Raw genomic sequence first — 18,404 nt, 5'->3', positions numbered from 1 at the left:
GTCAAGATGTCAAACTTTTTTTGGCATCTCAATTTCCGGCTATATTTTCAATCCTCTTCCTCTCCCTCTCACTCACTTTCGCTCACACTCACTCACCCTCTTCCACTCCCTCTCCCTCTCCCTTTCAGTCTCTCATTCTCATGCTCACTCTCTCGCCTCTCATTTTGCAACTCCGGCAGGGAATATAACAAACTTAGCAAACTTTTAGACCGTGTTAAGTAGCGACGTGACGCGGTGACCGAGTGAGGCGGGCCGGGGTATCTTCATTCATGTTGGGTATTATTGTGTTTATCATCATTATGGCTGTGCTTGTAGTAGTAGTAGTAGTAGTAGTAGTAGTAGTAGTAGTAGTAGTAGTAGTGTTAGGGGCATTATTATCATTAGTAGATGTAATATGTATGCACAATGACTCCTCCAAAGTTTGTTAAGCCACATAAACAAGAAGGTATTATAACTTGCATTCGGCTTAGCGACAGAAGATATTAATAAAACCTAATATACACAACACCTATCTACACGACCTCCATGCCTCGAGTGTTAGTGCGTGAGTATGAAGCCAAGGTGCAGCACATAACACCTGAAATACATCGTTCCCTACAGGATTAGGATGTGTTCGCCAGTTTGTACGCCTCTTTCTATTCCGTACGCACATCAGAGAGAAAAAGTGTGGATAATTTAAGATTTTTGGCCACTCCTCTGTACTGTATTCAGGAGCAGTAAGTAGCGGGCTTTTTTTTTTCATAACTGTTTTCATTTCTTTTACGCCCTTGAACTGTCTCCTTTGCTGTAAAAAAAAAAAGAATCCAACCCTAATCAAAGAGCTCCACAACGCAACACAAGGCAACACAACAACAACAGCAACAACAACAACAACAACAACAACAACAACAACAACAACAACAACAACACAACAACAACAACTGAACGCATAGGAGAGTTAAAAAAAAAATAATAATCAACCCCTTTTTTCTCTATTTTCTATGGTTGTATAATTCCTTCAAGGCAGTTTTTGTTTCCCTTGCAATGCGTACTAACGGGAAAGCTTCGTACAGATTGGTTAACACGACCTGACACCATGCAAGGAGGTCTTAATCCCCTTCAAGACGGCTCACAATGAAGCTGTTTGCGCCTCGCCGTGCCCCTCCTTCCTCCCCAGTCCGTGCCCCCTCCCCCACCCCGGCCCCGAGTGATCAAAGGGCGCCCCGCTCAGCCCCGGAGTGCCTCGGCCCCGCCCCGCCGCCTCACGACACTTGGCAGGCATTAGCGAGGCGTCTGATGATTTAAGGCGCCGAGACGCTCCTTTGACGCCGCGCAGGAGTGTAAGAGTATTATTATAATTGTCCTTATCATTATTATTATTACTATCATTATTATTGTCATTAGTAGTGGTAGTTGTATTCGCATTAGTATTACCTTAAGTACAATTATTATCATTTCTATTATCGCCGAGACGCTCCTTTGACGCTGTGCAAGAGTGTCACAGTATTATTATTATTGTCGTTATCATTATTATTATTACTATTATTATTATTAGTAGTAGTAGTGGTAGTTGTATTAGCATTAGTATTAGCATAAGTACCAGTATTATCATTTTTATCATTGTTATTATTCTAACATTATTACTTTGACAATATATTTCGTGAGATTACAACGTCAATAAATTTCAGAATGACATGGCTTGGTAAAGGAGAAATATGAGTATACGCACGCACGCACGCACGCACGCACGCGAAACAATACAGCTGCAGCAATACGCCCGCTCCGATCGTATAAATTATTGCTGTAGTTCTCCTGTCATTGAAGTGTTTGTGCTACACGTTCCAACCTGCTATTGTAGTATATATTGTATTATTGAATTCTCAACAAAACGGATATTACGATTCTGCAAACTCTTCGCTTCACCTGAACGATCACCCTTGCACACAAAGACAACCATTTCTGCCTGATGCACGCGGCGGGGAAGGTGGCAACAGCGGCGGCGGCGGCGGCGGCGGCGTGAGCGGCCCGCCAACAACCACGTCCTACATAATACATCCCGGCCATCGATAGGCGGCAGCCACTAAAGGTTCTATTAATTTTCTCTGGCTCCATTTACCTATTAATCACGAATGCCTTGGCACGTCGGAGTGAGAGAGAGAGAGAGAGAGAGAGAGAGAGAGAGAGAGAGAGAGAGAGAGAGAAACTATGTCTGGGTCCTTCCATCATCTACGTAGACTAATTATTTTAAGGTGCTGTCTATAGCGCCGGTAGCCTCTCTTGGACGGCCCCATTCCTATAGTGGCGCAGGCGAATTTTATTTATAGTGGTTCCCGTGATGTATGACTCTTGCAAGGGGTTTCTGGATAGCAAGACCAATAACCCTTAACACCACGAAGTAACACCACCATCTCATACCTCAACCCCCGTCCCTCCCTGCCCCAGCTCCCCGGAGGCCTATATAGGAAGCCCGCGCGGTGGCAGTACGTAACACCACACTCATTATTGCGGGGCTTCCATCGGGCGGTGGTTGACGTTGCGCCCTCAGTGTGTGGCCGCCGCTGTTAGTTAGGCCTCGTGACAGCTCACCCTCTTTGTCTCAGTCTCCTCGTCTCTTTTATACACAAGTTGGTTAGGCCTAGAAAAGTTTAAATACAATAACTCTTCTTTTAATTCCCAAAGAAGAAAAGTATACGAGAAAATTATATTCAGTTTGCCGCTGATTTAGTTAGTGAAGTTTCTTGTCTCCACCGCCGTCTTTTCTTTCATCCTTGATCGAATATGTAACAGCGAGTAGATTAAGCATTAGGCGTCTTGTTTGAGGTCGATACTGGCGGGATGTCAGTAGTAAAATTTCGTTATTCATTACCTTGTATTATTTAGCTTCCTTTCTACTGCTGTCTCTTCCACGTCCTTGATTGAATATGTAATAGTATACGTAGGCGAACAACCTCTGAAGGCATCTTGTTTGAGGTCATTACTGGCGGACGTCGGGGGTAATACGTCGTCATTCATTGCCTAGTACTATTTACCTTCCTTTCTACTGCTGTCTCTTCCACGTCCTTGATCGAATATGTAATAGTATACGTAGGCGAACAACCTCTGAAGGCATCTTGTTTGAGGTCATTACTGGCGGACGTCGGGGGTAATACATCGTCATTCATTGCCTTGTACTATTTACCTTCCTTTCTACTGCCCTCTCTTCCACGTCCTTGATCGAATATGTAATAGTATACGTAGGCGAACAACCTCTGAAGGCATCTTGTTTGAGGTCATTACTGGCGGACGTCGGGGGTAATACATCGTCATTCATTGCCTTGTACTATTTACCTTCCTTTCTACTGCCCTCTCTTCCACGTCCTTGATCGAATAAAAAATAGTACTTAGTCGAACAACCTCTGAAGGCGTATATTTAAGCTCAATACTAGCGGACCCGTGGAGTAATAATCGTTCTTCATTGTCAAGTAGCACACACAAGGGCCAGTGACAGACATACATCACCGTTGAAAGCAAACACGTACGCACAAACACACGGCTAAGGGACTCTCCACTAACCCTGACGGTCTATGTATTCAAAGCGAAGTAAATATAGGCAAGGAAAAATTATGACATGAGCAACTGGGGTACATTCAACCACCACCACCACCACCACCACCGCCACTACCACCACCACCACAGCCGCCGCCACTATCCATTAACCTGCCACACCATTTTTCAGCGTGACAGATCTCCACAACTCCATCACTAAGTCATCCCATCCACCGCACTGCACTCCACCCGCGTCATTTTTCTATTTCACCTCCACCGGCTCCACTGATTGCTATCCACAACCCACCACCGCATAGGCCATCAACAATATCACCACCATCACCACCAACACCAACACCACCAACACCAATAGCAGACGGATGTGTATGCCGCGCCACATATATGCCCCCTCGCCTCTCTCTCTCTCTCTCTCTCTCTCTGTCTCTGTCTCTGTCTCTGTCTGTCTGTCTGTCTCTCTCTCTCTCTCTCTCTCTCTCTCTCTCTCTCTCTCTCTCTCTCTCTTGGTCAGCAGAGTCAGTAAACTAAAACCGAACGCTGGAATCAATACCGTAATAACGAACAACGTACACCATCGTTAATAATGTTGCGTGGATTTTTTTATATATAATAATCAACGCTATTTTTCGCCACTTACAAGCTGCCAACACGAAACTCCATACAGTGTGATGCCGCGATTTTTTTTCTCTTTTTTTTCTGTTCGCAAAATATTCTTTCCCACCAAACTGACAACTTTTTTTTCCCCTAGCTAACTACTCTTTTTTCAACTCACTAACTACTCTTCTTTCCTATCCACTAACTAAACTCTTACTTTCACAAACTAACTGCCCGCCTATCCCACCCTCTGATTCCCTTCCTTTCCCACTCTCTTTTTTCACTCATTAACTACTCCTTTTTCCAACTCACTAACTACTCTTCTTTCCTATCCACTAACTAAACTCTTACTTTCACCCACTAACTGCCCGCCTATCCCACCCTCTGATTCCCTTCCTTTCCCACTCTCTTTTTTTCACTCACTAACTACTCCTTTTTCCAACTCACTAACTACTCTTCTTTCCTATCCACTAACTATACTTTTGCTTTCACCCACTAACTGCCCGCCTATCCCACCCTCTGATTCCATTCCTTTCCCACCCTCTTTTTTTCACTCACTAACTACTCCTTTTTCCAACTCACTAACTACTCTTCTTTCCTATCCACTAACTATACTCTTGCTTTCACCCACTAACTGCCCGCCTTTCCCACCCTCTGATTCCCTTCCTTTCCCACCCACTTTTTTCCTCACTAACTTCTCTTTCCAACTCACTAACTACTCTTCTTTCCTATCCACTATCTCTTGCTTTCACCACTCACCTGCCTTCCCCCCTCTGATTCCCTTCCTTTCCCACCTCCTCCCTAACTCTTTTCCCAACCCCTGATCATCCCATTCCCCTATTGACACCCCCACTGACAGCCCTATCCCCATCCAGACGCTCCCTTACCTGCCCACAAGCTACCCCACCCTATCCCTCTCATCACCAGAGCCATTCATCACCACCGCTCCACTCACCACGACCCCTCATCATCCATATATCGGCGGCAGCATCACCCGCAACCCCCCTTTAACCACGGGGACACCACCGCTCTAGTTTATCTCCCAGGAACACAAAACACACCACCGCACTCGATCACTTCCACTCGCCTTGTTATTCTTTCACACCGTATAATCACCATCATTCACACGAGTACTATTTACACAACTGTCAATTCACCCCTTTTGGACCTGCCCTTTAGTCCCTTTCGTCCCTTCGTCCCTAACTATCCCTCCCTTCCTCCTCTCTAATGATATGTATCGGATAATTACCAACACGGAGAGGCACCTGTCGCCCGTTCGCTCTCCACAGGTATCTCAGCCTTACCGTCTAATCATGCGTCTCTCTCTTCCTCTGCTCTTTCTTCCTCTCCCCGTGTTGTCCTGACCGTCCTGACCCCCTTCATATCCCCTCCTATACCACTCCATCCCCTCCCTTCCCCTCCTCTACTTCATCCCTCTCCCATTTTCAATACATCATGTCCCTCTCCTACCTGTCCACACCCTTTCCTTTTTTACTTAACACTCCCCTACTTTGTCCCTTTCACCTGCTCTTAATTATTACTTCCATGTTACGTCCCTTTTTCCCTTTTGTCCACACCCTTTTCTTCCCTTGTTGTGGTTCTATTCTGTACTTCCCTTCTCTTCTTTTCTCCTCCTTATGTCTTTGCCCATGTCTTTAACTACTACTTTCATTTTATATCCCTTTCCCTCATGTTTAAACCCTTACCTGCCCTTGTTAGCGGTTCTATTCTTTATCTTTTCTTCCCTTCTTTTTCTCTTTTCTTAATAGTGGTTCCAATCTTTACCTTTCCTTCCCTTCTCTTTCCCTTTCCTTATTAGTGGTTCCAATCTTTACCTTTCCTTTCCTTTCTCTTTCCCTTTCCTTGTTAGTGGTTCCAATCTTTACCTTTCCTTCCCTTCTCTTTTCCTTTCCTTATTAGTGGTTCCAATCTTTACCTTTCCTTCCCTTCTCTTTTCCTTCCCTTGTTAGTGGTTCCAATCTTTACCTTTCCTTCCTTTCTCTTTCCCTTTCCTTATTAGTGGTTCCAATCTTTACCTTTCCTTCCCTTCTCTTTCCCTTTCCTTATTAGTGGTTCCAATCTTTACCTTCCCTTCTCTTCTCTTTTCCTTTCCTTGTTAGTGGTTCCAATCTTTACCTTCCCTTCTCTTCTCTTTTCCTTTCCTTGTTAGTGGTTCCAATCTTTACCTTTCCTTCCCTTCTCTTTTCCTTTCTTTGTTAGTGGTTCCAATCTTTACCTTCCCTTCTCTTCTCTTTTCCTTTCCTTGTTAGTGGTTCCAATCTTTACCTTTCCTTCCCTTCTCTTTCCCTTTCCTTATTAGTGGTTCCAATCTTTACCTTTCCTTCCCTTCTCTTCTCCTTTCCTTGTTAGTGGTTCCAATCTTTACCTTCCCTTCTCTTCTCTTTTCCTTTCCTTGTTAGTGGTTCCAATCTTTACCTTTCCTTCCCTTCTCTTTCCCTTTCCTTGCTAGTGGTTCCAATCATTACCTTTCCTTCCTTTCTCTTTTCCTTTCCTTGTTAGTGGTTCCAATCTTTACCTTTCCTTCCCTTCTCTTTTCCTTTCCTTGTTAGTGGTTCCAATCTTTACCTTTCCTTCCTTTCTCTTTTCCTTTCCTTGTTAGTGGTTCCAATCTTTACCTTTCCTTCCCTTCTCTTTCCCTTTCCTTGCTAGTGGTTCCAATCTTTACCTTTCCTTCCTTTCTCTTTTCCTTTCCTTGTTAGTGGTTCCAATCTTTACCTTTCCTTCCCTTCTCTTTTCCTTTCCTTGTTAGTGGTTCCAATCTTTACCTTCCCTTCTCTTCTCTTTTCCTTTCCTTGTTAGTGGTTCCAATCTTTACCTTCCCTTCTCTTCTCTTTTCCTTCCCTTGTTAGTGGTTCCAATCTTTACCTTTCTTTCCCTTCTCTTTCCCTTTCCTTATGTGGTTCCAATCTTTACCTTTCCTTCCTTTCTCTTCCTTTCCTTGTTAGTGGTTCCATTCTTTACCTTCCCTTCTCTTCTCCTCTCCTTCATCCCCTTCCTGACCCTATCCCATGCTGCATTTCACCCTGTCTTCCCAAGCCCTTCCACTTCCTCCAGGGCCCCAGTATCCTATCCGCCCTTGTCCCTTCATATTTATCCCTTCCTCTCCCCTACGTGCCCTTTTTCTGCTCCTATTATGATGTAGTTTTACCCTCTCGCTGAACCCTGAAGGCGGAGAAGAGGCTGGTGGATGAGTGGAACAAACTGAGCGGGTAATGTAGTTGAGGCAAACACAATTGAAAGCTTTTGAATGGAGGTTAGATTTGGAGGTTGGTATTTGTGAATGGGTGTAGAATTTAGTGAGTAACCCGTGGCCTCATGTAGTGTCCTTTTATTCATGTGTATCCTAGAGTATCCTTCCACTTTCTCCTCTTTCCTCCACATGTTTCAGTATCCTTGAGTATCCTTCCGCTTCCTCCTCTCTCTCTCCCATTTCACGTTTCAAAACCCTTATGTATCCGTGAACTTACTCCTCTCTCCTTCACAAGTATCAGTATCCTAGAGTATCCTTCCACTTCCTCCTCTCTCCCTCTCCACAAGTTTCAGTATAATTGAGTATCCTTCCACTTCCTCCATTCTCTCTCTATCCCCTTCCACATGTTTCAATAGCCTTATGTATCCGTGTACTTCCACCTCTCTCCTCCTCCACAAGTTTCAGTATCCGTAAGTATCCTTCCACTTCCTTCTCTCTCTCTCTCTCCCCTTCCACATGTTTCCTGTTCCTCTGCGCCCTTTCCTGCACCTCCCTCCCATGCTTCCCGCCCTCTCCGCCCTACCTCACGCCTACATATTTAGGGGAAAGCGCGGAGTGTTTTGAATTCTCCCAAAATATTAAACGGAAAATGTTTTGTTTGGAGGCAAATGTAAAGACTAGATAAATTTTGCCCGAATGTCCCGAGAAACTCTTTGCCAGATATTTTTAGAGAACGAAATTGTGTGAGGTGTATTATGATTCTGTACGAGTAAAGGTTGGTTAAAGAGTACAGGATATTCCATCATTTAGAAGCATAGTTTTTAAAAGCTATTCTGCTATTCACGTGATACAAAAATATATTAAAAGTAGGTGAGGAGGAAGAATAAATGTAGGAAGCAGAAAAATGATGAAGAATTACATTAGAAAAAGCTGTTAATGAGTCTAGTAAGTAAGATTTTGAAAGTCTAGTCAGTAAAATTTTGAAACAGTCTAGCAAGTAAGTAAAATTTTGAAACAGTCTAGTAAGTAAAATTTTGAAACAGTCTAGCAAGTAAAATTTTGAAAGTCTAGTCAGTATAATTTTGAAACAGTCTAGTAAGTAAAATTTTGAAACAGTCTAGCAAGTAAAATTTTGAAAGTCTAGTCAGTAAAATTTTGAAACAGTCTAGCAAGTAAAATTTTGAGACAGTCTAGTCAGTAAAATTTTGAAACAGTCTAGCAAGTAAAATTTTGAAACAAACTAGTAAGCAAAATTTTGAAACAGTCTATTAAGCAAAATTTTGAAACAGTCTAGCAAGTAAAATTTTGAAACAGTCTAGTCAGTAAAATTTTAAAACAAACTAGTAAGCAAAATTTTGAAACAGTCTATTAAGCAAAATTTTGAGACAGTCTAGCCAGTAAAATTTTGAAACGTTAACCATAAAAGATATATCAATGTGTTGAAATCAAAATAACGAAAGAGAAGGGAGAAAAAAAAGGTGACCAAAAGACTTATAAATGCATTGCAGTAATTGAAGGAAAGGGGAGAAAAAGGGCAACAAAAAAAATGTATTAAAGTGTTATAATAATCGTGAAGAAGAAAAAGGGAGGAAAAGGGAGGAAAAAACATATGAAAAGGGTAACAAACAAGGCTTACAAACATGATATAAAAATCGTGACAAAGGAAAAAGGAGGAAAGGAAGGACAAGGGTAAGAAAAAAACGTATTAAAGCGTTGTATAAATCCTGAAGGGAGAAAAGGGTAACAAAAAGACTTATTAATTAACCCGGTAGCTAAGGGGATCATGTTTCTTAAAGGCCCCTCTATGCGAGAAAAAGGAAAAAAATCATCACTCACGCAAACCATTTCATAATATATATTAACGAATTTGTGATCAGTTTATGCATCATCTATTTTTTTTTGGGGGGGGGTATATATCATGGCACAAATTTGGCCTGTCGCTGGTACACGGTAAAGCCACAAATTTGGCCCATCGCTGCTACCGGGTTAACGAGACACAGTAGTTATAACGAAGGGGGAGGAAGGGAGAGAGTAACGTTCGGGTCTCACATTTAGCAGATATTCGCCTCCACGTTGCAAGACACACGCGGAGAACCTATATGCGCCAAGGCCCCGAACATGATCTCATTAGTAGAATTGAAAAGTTTCGCGGGGGAACGGCTGACTACCTCCGTTTTTCATCTGTTACTCAACCTCCTACTACTCCTCCCTTTTCTCCTCCTTCTCCTCCTCTTCCTTCTCTACCTCTTCCTCCTACTTCTTCCTCCCCCCCCCCTTCCTCTTCCTTCTCTCCCTTCTCATTATACGTCTACTCCTTTTTCCTCCTTTCTCCTACTCCTTCTATTTCTGGTTCTCCTCCTCCTCCTCCTCCTCCTCTCTCTCTTCTTCCCCTTCATCCTCTTCCATTTCTTAGTTATCTTCCTTCTTTAACTTCTCCCTTTTCTTCTCTTCGTTCTTGTTCTCTTATCTTTCCTCCTCCTCCTCCTCCTCCTCCCCTTCCTAATCCACTTCTTCCTCGTGTTATGTTAGAACTTTGGAATGTTTTTTTTCGCTAATGTCTTTTTTTTTTTCCCTCCTCCTCCTCCTCTTCCTCCTCCTCCTCGTTTACATGTTAAGTATAATAGTACTCGGCATTACCACGCTTTTTTTTTTTTTTTTTTCGTTAATCCTTTTTTTTTTCACTTCTCCTTTTCCTCCTCCTCCTTTGTTCCTTCTCTTCTTCCTCTTCCTCCTCTTCGTCTTCTAATGATGGAACTTTGGATACTTTTACTTTTCCTCCTCATTCTCCTCCGTTCCTTCTTGTCTTCCTCTTCCTCCTCTTCGTCTTCTTGTTATGATGGAGTTTGGATACTTTTATTATTCTTCCTCCTTCTCCTCCTCCTCCTCCTCTTCTACCCCATCCCCCTCCTCCTCTTCCTCCTCCTCCACCACTTACTGATGTTATGACAGAACTTTTAATCACCTTCTCCCGACCTCTCGAACGCCCATGTAGCCGTTCCTCCGCCTCGTCTTTCCCGTTCATTCCTTCCCTCTGGACGACGAACGCGAGGCACCAGCATCGGTTCATAGATAATTACATTTCCATATCACCTCCAGAAGCATCCCCCCCCCCCCTTTCCTCCTCTCTCCATCCTCCCCCTCTTCCATCTTCATCCTCGTCACTTCTCCCTCCTTCTCTTCCTCCCTCTACCTCTCTCTCTCTCTCTCTCTCTCTCTCCATATTCAAGGCCGAGGTTATTGATATTCTACTTTTTTTTCTACTACTCACTTCTGGAATATATTATGGAGAGTGAATAGGAGAAAGTGAGGGCATAAAGATGGGTTGATTCGACGTGTGTGTGGGGGGGGGAGATGGGGGGTTGTGTGTGTGTGTGGAGGGGGGAGAAGGAGGGGGGTTGTGTGGGGGGGGGAGGACGGGGAAGGGGGTTGTTGGGGAAAGGGAAAGGGGAGTTGTATGTGTGGGTGAGGGAGGGAGGAACGGGTTGTGTGTGTGTGTGTGTGTGTGTGTGTGTGTGTGTCTAAGCCTGCCCATTGTTCCGCGCTATCGTGACAACCGCGGCCTGAATGTTGTCGTAATTCGAGGTGATAAGGAAATAACCTTTCTCTTAGCCTGCCTCCATGGCCCTGCAAGCCAGCGTGCGTGAGTGAGTGCGCGGCTGCTTGTCCCACCCAACACGCATCTCTTACCTGGTTCATCTCCCTCTCTCCCTCTCACCCCCTCCCACACCTTACTACCCTTCCATCCACCCCTCACTCCGTCCCCAGCTTCCACCTCAACCAGCATCCCCTACCTGGTTCATCTTCTCCCTCTCTTCCTCTCACCCCCTCCACTACTAGCATCCCTTCATCTTCTCCCTCCCTCTCACCCCCTCCCACACTTTACTACCCTTCCATCCACCCCTCACTCCGTCCCCAGCTTCCACCACTACCAGCATCTCTTACCTGATTCATCTTCTCCCTCCCTCTCACCCCCTCCCACACTTTACTACCCTTCCATCCACCCCTCACTCCGTCCCCAGTTTCCACCACGACCAGCATCCCTTACCTGGTTAAGAAGAGGAAGTGGGTTAGTGGGGAAGGTACAGGTGGGAGAGAAGGAAAGACAATAGGAGTGTACAGTTATATGGTGTAAGTTCGTTAAATGTTATGGTGTTGTTTATTGTTTATCGGGCACCTTCCCATACTTTGGTCCCCTCCCCATCTACCTTTCACACCGTCCCCAGCATCCCTTTAGCATCCCTTACCTGTGTGTCTGTGTCTGTGCAAACTGTCTGTAAAATCTCTGTATAATCTCCCGAAGAAAATAATAATAATAATTCTTTATTCGTACTCGGTAGTTTTTTTTTGTGACAGACTATAAAACAAAAATTAAAGCATACTTAAAAAAATGAAAACTAATAGCTTGGTAAAAATATAAAAGTAACCTAAAAAAAAGACATGGTATAAGACTCACTCACTCACTAAAATGTACATATGTCAGCAAGTAGCTCGCGTCTTTCATCATAACTAACAGAACTTCACTTTAACTATTCACCCTCATCACAAATTTCATCTTCCCTTCCTTCCACCTCACGTCTAGGGGCCAGTTCAACAGTCCAGCGCAGCGAGTTCGTATAAGCTCCCAAATCAAAACGCAAAACATTACCAACACTCCTTGTCTACTGGTTGTTGTTGCTGTAGAAGATGAGAAATTGAAGAAAACCACACGGGAAATCTCTTTAGTAGCGGGTGCTGAACTGTAAAAACGGATCATTTAGGAGAATAGAGTTTGATTTGAACGCTTACGATGACTGTGTTGGATCTGTCGAACTGGCCCTTTGTCTACATCCACCTTGTCTCCATCCACCTTGTCTTCATCCACTTTGTCTTCATCCACCTTGTCTCTATCCACCTTGTCTTCATCCACTTTGTCTTCATCCACCTTGTCTGTCTGTCTGTGTATATGCAAACTGTCTGTAAAATATCTCTCTGAATAACCTCTCTCTGAAAAACTAACAACTCCACCTAAGCTCACCGTCCCCACACGTCTCACCTTCTCTCCCTTCCTTCCACCTCACGCCGCTGTCTTCCCCCATTTACACCTGCATATTAAATAGACTGGTGCAATATTAACACACGCACTTCCACGTTTATACAATACTAAACCCTTTGACGAGAGTTTAACGGGAGGGAGAGAGGAGGAAAGTATAGAGGGAGAGGAGTGAGAGAAGGATAGTCTGAAGGGGCGAGGAAAACAGGGTAGAGGTAGGGGAAGGATAGGAAGAGGGACTGAAAAAGGGAGAGTAAAATGAAAGGAGAGGGAAAGGAATTGGTGGAAGAAGGAGGGGAAAGAGGAAAGGGATTGAGGGAGGGTGGAGGCTTAGGAAAGGAAAGGAAAGGAAATTAAAGGAAAGGAAGGGAAGGGAAGGGAATGGAGAAGGATAGAGAGAAGAACAGGATAAAGGAACATATTTGGAAAGGGGAGGAAATGCAAAGTGGAAAGGAAGAAGAGATGGGAAAACCGAAAAAAGTGAAAAGCGGGAGAAAGGGAAAGGATGAGGTAGAGAAAGAGGTAGAAGATGAATCAAAACGGGAGAAAAAAAGAGGATTGTGAAAGGAAAAGGAGATGGACGAGGAAAGAAAGGCGTAGAGAAAGGGGGCAGAGAAAGCAATTGGAAGATTAAGAAAAAGGAGAGGGAAGGAAAAAGGAAAGAGACGAGGAAAGGAAAACATGTAAAGGGGGAGAGAATGAAAAATAAAAAGCAGTAGAAGATGAGAGAGAAAGGAAGAAGGTAGGGAGAAGAGAGAAAAAGGAGATACATATGGAAAAAAAGAAAAAGAAGAATGGGGCTGTTACCTGTGGAGAGCTTGACCCCCTGGCGTACCTGTGTGTTTGTACGTGTGTGTGTGTGTTTCTCCGGCCAGGTAAGGCTTAACACAGAGCCATTGTTCCGGATCTGTGTATGTAAAAGTAACCTTCCCTAGGCCAACATCCCTCTCTCATCTCTCTCTCCCTCCCTCTCCCTCTCTCTGATTTATGTGTTCTCTTCCCCTCCCAGGCCGCCAGCACGTCTTGTTCCTCTCAAGGGAGACGCACAACCCTGCTCCTCCCGGCCCTCCAGCGACCTCCATGCCCTTCAAATTCCCATCTTCTCCCCCGGCACTTCAGCTCCCCTCCTCCCCTGTCCCGCCCTTCACTTCCTCCCGAGCATCCCAGCATCCCTTACCTTATTCATCTCTCTCTCTCTCTCTCTCTCTCTCTCTCTCTCTCTCTCTCTCTCTCTCTCTTTGCCGTCCGTGATTCGTATCTGATCTCCACACTGCATATTTCCTTACGTTTTTTTTCTCTTTTTTTTGTCTGGTCTTTTTTTTTACGTGCGTGCCTCAAATAGTTTTCTCTTCTCTTCCTCGGGTGTTTTTGTGTTGTTTTTTCCGAGTCTGTTCAGTCAACTTTTTACGTAACTGCCCTTTTTTAAGTTTTTTTTTTTTTTTCTTCCCCTGTCTCGGCCTCAGAATTATAGAACCATTCCTTTCACTTTTTATTGGCTGGGTCTTCCTTCCTGTCCCTTTCTTTTATGGAATTCCAATCAAACCGCCCGGAACACGTTTATTATGATAGGATGTCCCCCCTAAGACATTTCTCCCCTTCTCTATCTCTTTCTCTCTTGTCTCTATCCTCTGTCTCCTTTCCCATCCCTCTCTCTCTTCCCCTCTTTCTATCTCTCTTTCCCTCTCGTCTCTATCCTGTATCTCCTGTCCCATCCCTCTCTCTCCCTCTCCCTCTTCCACTCTTTCTATCTCTCTTTCCCTCTCGTCTCTATTCACTATCTCCTGTCCCATCCCTCTCTCCCCCTCTCCCTCTTTCTCTCTTTTTATCTCTCTTTCTTTTTTGTCACTACCATTTACTCTCCTAACCCTTCCCTCTCTCTCCCTTCTCTCTCTCTCTCTCTTCCTTTCTCTCTCGTCACCCTCTACCATCACAGCCTATCCCTCTTCCTCTTCCTCTCTCTCTCTATCTCTCTTTCTCTCTTGTCACTACCATCTACCTTCCTCTCCTTTTCCCTCCCTCTCTTCCTCTCTCTCTCTCGTCACCCTCTATCTCCCCAGCCTATCCCTCTTCCTCTTTCACTCTCTCTATCTTCCTCTTTCTCTCTCTTCCCCTCTCCCTCGTCACTACCGTCTATCAAACTGCTAATCTTGACTGACAACTCCATTCCGTTTCGAAGCCTCCGCCTACAATATCCTTTCCTAGTCAATTTCAAAACGACAAAAGAGTCCTTGAAAGTTGTACCTCTTAACGCTGAATGCCGGTAGCTCTCCCCCACCCACCCACCCCACACACACACAGTCGCTTCCTCCCATAACTTATCGACCAGCCTCCTCCTTCTATTCCTCCTGCTCCTTCTCCTCTTCCTCCTCCTCTACCGCAAAAGCCACACACGCGATGCAAAAAAAGTCAGTGTGTATTTTATGGGTCATCTGCATCTTGGGTTTCGTATTCTTTGTGTGTCCGTGTGTCTGTGTGTGTGTGTGTGTGTGTGTGTGTGTGTGTGTGTGTGTGTGTGTGTGTGTGTGTGTGTGTGTGTGTGTGTGTGTGTGTGTTCTCTCTGTCTGTACCTCAGTCTGTCTGTCTTCATCTCCCTCTCTTCCGCTCCCGCCCTCCCTCTCCCTCCTCTCTCGCTCATTACAAACTTGTCTCACTAAATACTTCTCCGGGAAAAAGCATGATTACACCCAAAGACCTCGTTGACAAAATACCAAATATATGTCACCTCGTTCCCTTCCTTTCCTCCTCCTCCTCCTCCTCCTCCTCAGCCGTCGCTTTCTCTACCTCCTCCTCCTGTTACTCTTTTCTCCCCTTTCCTCACACCCGCTACCTCCCCTTCCCTTGCCCTCTCTCCCTCCATCCCTCCCCCAACACCTCCCAAGCACCCACAGCCTCCCCTTCCCTTGCCCTCTCTCCCTCCCTTCCCGTACCTCCTGAGACCCCTTCAGCACCCACCTCCTTCCCCCTTCACGCCGGTCTAAACGCTTCGTGCCGCTGGTCGCTTCCCTTCGTCACGTTTTATTGGCCAGTAAGTTGCTTCTTATAGCCTAGAGTTACTATGGTCACGCCCCGGCCGCCGCAGCCTTTGTTGCCGGAAAATGGGAGGATAGACGCCGGTTGAGGTTGGGGCGTGCCAGGCCTAAGATGGATTTGGGAAGTGTGTGGAAAGTAAAGGTCCCATAAGGAGGAGAAGGAGGAGAAGGAGGAGGAGGAGGAGGAGGAGGAGGAGACGAGAGTTTGCGAGGATGTGTCTGTGGCTGGGAATGGCGGGAGGGACGTGAATGTAAGGAGAAAGAATGTGCCACGCTTGAGATGAATTTGGACAATGTAGGAGGCATGAGTTTTGGGGAAAGAAGAGGATATTTTGAGCAAGTTAAGGGTGTGTGTGTACAGAAAAAGGGAAGAGGACTTGGGAATAGGGAAAGAAAGCGGACATAAGGAGGAAAATGTACCACGATTGAGATGGATTCGGGGAATGTACAGGAGGCATGAGTTTTGGGGAAGGAGGGGAAGAAGAAGGAGGAGGAGTATTGAGGTTGTGAGTGAACGAGAAAAGGAGAAAGACAGAACGTGGATATAAGGAGGAAAATGTAACCAGAGTAAGATTGATTTGGGGAATGTAGGAACCATGAGTTTTGGGGAAGGAGGGGAAGAAGAAGGAGGAGTATTGATGATGTGCGTGGACAGGGAAAGGGGAAGGGACAAGGGACGATAAGGGAAGGTGCGATGGAGTGGAAGGGAAGATAATAACACGAGTGACGGATGAAAAAGAGTTCGGAAGGGGATTGATAGATAGAAGTGAAGGGATCGAAACGGACCAAAAGTACGTATAAAATAAAATAACTCGATTAGAACAGATGATCAAGACCTAAATGAAACGAGGAGTGTATACGTATGAATGGAAAGATAGTAATGAAGAAAAGGATGAATTAAATAAAGGAAGAGTGAATGGGATATGTAGAAAAAAGGGAAGGGTAAGAATTGAGAGGAAATAGTGAGTTAATGAATGTAGTGGCGGTTGAAGAAAGGATAGATTCAGGAAAAGTAGAAAATTTGAAGGAAGTGTTGTAACGGAAGGATGGAGGGAGGGAGGGAAGATATGATGGGAAAACGGAGGAAAGAGATGGAGAGGGGAGACGAGTGAAGGGGCTAGATAGGGAAGGGAAGCGCGTGTGATGAAGGGGTGCAGGAGGGGAAGGGAAAAAGGGGAACTAGTGGCCGAGATGAAAAGAAGTTACGTGAGGGGAAAAATGGATTTGACGGGAACGATAGATAAAAAAAAAGGACCAATGAAAAAAAATATAGATGAAATAAATGAAAATGATGACCGATTAGATTATATGATTGAAATTGAGACCATACAGATGCGATACAGGACGCCCAACCTCGAGGAAGCTGATTTAGTGAGAGAAGAGATATGAAGTTTCCAGTTAAGATTTTGAGTTCAGGATAGACCGAGGAAGTTTGGTGTAGAAGATAAGAGCTGAGTGTTGTCGAAGAATAGGGGATAGGTGTTTAGAAGAGTGTATATAGAGTTTACAGAGAAAGAAAAAGAAGAATGGAGTACAGGAAGGAGTGGAAGAAGGAGCGTGAAGGAAGGAAGGACAGAAGCGAAACGAAGAAAAAAGAAAAGGAAGATGAAGGAAAGGGGATGAGAGGGAACGATAAAAGAGAGAAACCCTGAAAAGTTAAATTAAAAAACAAAAAGTGGGAAGGGAAAAAAAGTGGAGTACAGGATGGAGTGGAGAAAGTGTGTGACGAAGGAAGGACAGAAGTGAAACGAAGAAAGGAGGAAAAGAAGATAAAGGAAAGGGGAAGAGAGAGAGGGAGCAATCTAAGAGAGAAACCCTGGAAAGATAAAAAAAAAAAAAAAGTGGGAAGGGGAGGAAGGAAGAAGGAAGAGGAGGTAAGAGGAGACGGCAGGAAAAGGAAGGTGAGAAGTGGAAGAAGGAAGAAAGGAGAAGTAAAGGAGGGTGGGAAGGGAAGAAGAAGGAAGGAAGGAGAGGTACAAGAGGAGAGGGCAGGAAAACGAAGGTGGGAAGAGGAGGAAGGAGGAAGGAAGGAGAGGTGTAAGAGGAGACGGCAGGAACAGGAAGGTGGAAAGGGGAAGAAAGGAAGGAAGGAAGGAAGGAGAGGCATAAGAGGAGAGATCAGGAAAAGGAAGAGGAAGAGGAGGAAGTGGCGAGAGGCGAGGGGCGGTATCACAGGACCTCAACAAAAGGGAAACATCTTTGTGGCTTCACTAATCACGAACAGAAAGGAAAAACAAAAATCTACCTGTAAAAAAATATCTCTACGCTATTTTACGGCTTCTTTATAATATTTTTTTCGTCTGACAGGAAAGTTTATATTAAAAGTTTGGAGTCGAACGAGAAAAAAACAACTTGCTGACGTGTTGATGAAATATTAAAACAGCAAATCTTGTCGACAAAAAATGCCCGTAAAAGCTGATGCCGATAATTGCAAGAGATAATCCGATGAATAGATAATTACTTCGTTAATGGTGGAAAAAAAAGACGGTCGCGATTAAGAAACATGTGGAAGGTTGGAAGGTAATAAAGACGTGGGCTAACCAAAAAAATAAAAAAATAAATAAAAAGATTCGTCGCGTTTAAGAAATATGTGAAAGGTGAAGGCGTGGGCTAACTAAAAAAAATTAAAAAAAATAAAAGATTCGTTAACGCGTTTAAAAAAAAAAAATGTAGTAGAAGGTAAAGACGTGCGCTGGCTAAAAAATAAAATAATATAATAGTAAAAAAAAGTATTCTCCATTGATTAAAAAAAAAAAGGTTTAAACATGTTACTATAGAAAATTCCTTAAAAAAATCCACGTTAAATATTGGAACGCATGAGAATAGCGGGGATAAAAAAGGGAAAGTGAAGGTGAGGGGTGCAGGTGAGGCGTGTGTGAGGTGAACAGGTAGATAGGTAGGTGGTGAGGGACACGAAACGACAGGTGTGCAGATGAAAAAAAAAAGAGAAAAGGTGAGAGATGAAACTCGACAGAGAAAGAGGAGGAGGAGGAGGAGGAGGAGGAGGAAGAAGAAGAAT

This window comes from Eriocheir sinensis, chromosome 34 (assembly GCF_024679095.1).
Source record: "Eriocheir sinensis breed Jianghai 21 chromosome 34, ASM2467909v1, whole genome shotgun sequence".
Classification (NCBI taxonomy): Eukaryota; Metazoa; Arthropoda; class Malacostraca; order Decapoda; family Varunidae; genus Eriocheir; species Eriocheir sinensis.
Note: the sequence above shows the minus strand (reverse complement) of the source record.